Source organism: Pterocles gutturalis, unplaced genomic scaffold, assembly GCF_000699245.1.
Source record: "Pterocles gutturalis isolate BGI_N339 unplaced genomic scaffold, ASM69924v1 scaffold20179, whole genome shotgun sequence".
NCBI classification, from domain to species: Eukaryota; Metazoa; Chordata; class Aves; order Pterocliformes; family Pteroclidae; genus Pterocles; species Pterocles gutturalis.
Genome location: NW_010131116.1, coordinates 4813 through 6249, shown reverse-complemented (window position 1 = coordinate 6249; position 1437 = coordinate 4813).

Here is a 1437-nt window from a genome sequence, read left to right as displayed (position 1 = left end):
ATAATAAAAATAAGAAAAAGATGAAGATCAAAAAGAATAAGAAGAAAAAGAGAAAGAAGAAGAAAAAAGAGAAAGAAGAAGAAAAAGAGAAAAAGGAAAGGAAAGGAAAAAGGGAAAAGGAAAAAGGAAAAAGGAAAAGGAAAAATGAGATCCTTCCAATCACTGCAAGAAGGAAGGTGTGAGCTTTGAAAAATTCCTGCAAGTAACCGGTGTGTCCCAGGCGGGATCTCAGGCGTCGGGAAGGATGCGATGGCTGCAGAGGAGGGTCCCAGGCAAAACCCACCTGCCCCTTCCTGGAGCTTTCCCCAAATTTTTCCTCCGATGTCAGCTGTACGAGCAAACGTTCTGTCTCGGGGAGACATCGCCCATCGCTGCCAGCTTTAAATTTCCACTTCAGGCCATTTCTGTGCCTCTGGGAGGATGAAATGAAGCTCAGGGGACGATGCAGGTACCGCTCACGACACTAAAAGATGCTAACCAGTTCATTAGTTCCAATTGTTTCCTGCAAACCCATTTTTCACCAAACGATTCGGAAAAAAGTCCAAAGCTCTCCATTTCGCCACGGAACGAGACGCCTCTTTTCACCCTTTATTGCCATTTTTTACACCAGGCACCTGCTCCGGCGCTTGCATCCGCGGGAGGAAAATTCTCCCTTCGGACCTGACAAAGAGAAACTCCTCATCCTGCTCCTGCCCCAGAAATTCAAAGAACTTCAACAAAAAACCACCCCGGGCTGTGGGATGCCCAAATTTCCAGGCAGTGCTTTGGGGGGGGCGATGGGCAGTGTCAGGATATGGAGCAGGGAGCGTGATGGGATGCTCCCCCCCCAATTTTCCTCCTTTCCCCGTATCCAGGGATGCTGGGTTGGAAACAGAGAACGCCGGCTGACGTAAGGAAAGCGGAGGACCCCCGGGGTCACCCCCGCACCGCACGCCTCCAACATCTCCCTTTTGTTTTTCTGCTGCCAGTTCTTGTTCCTAAGGAGCATCCTATGCAAACGGGGCGAAACCATGGAAACCACCCGGTAATACCGGCATCCTGCCAGCCGGGTCCTGGGCAGGGAGGGCAGCGCAGCCCACCGGGCACCCCCCCTTTCCCCAGGGCATCACCTTCAAACTCAGGATGGAGGAAAAAGCCTTTTTTTTTTTTTTTTTTTTGTCAGGATTAATATGGAGCCAAACCCAGCATGGGGTTTTTTTTTTTTTTTCTCCCCCCAGCCCCTCTCTGAGCACCTTCCACCTCCCACCACCAACCGCACACATCACCCCCCGATTCCCGGAGATGGGGATTTAGGGAAAAGCCCCTCCCCGGGGTAAAGTCATGGGGAGAAGGGCCGGAGATGGGTTGTTGCCTCTCAAGGATGTCCCCGTGGATGTTTTTCCTTGCTTTTCTCTTCTGTGTCCAGCCAAGCCACGTGGGATTTTCCCATCCCCGAGG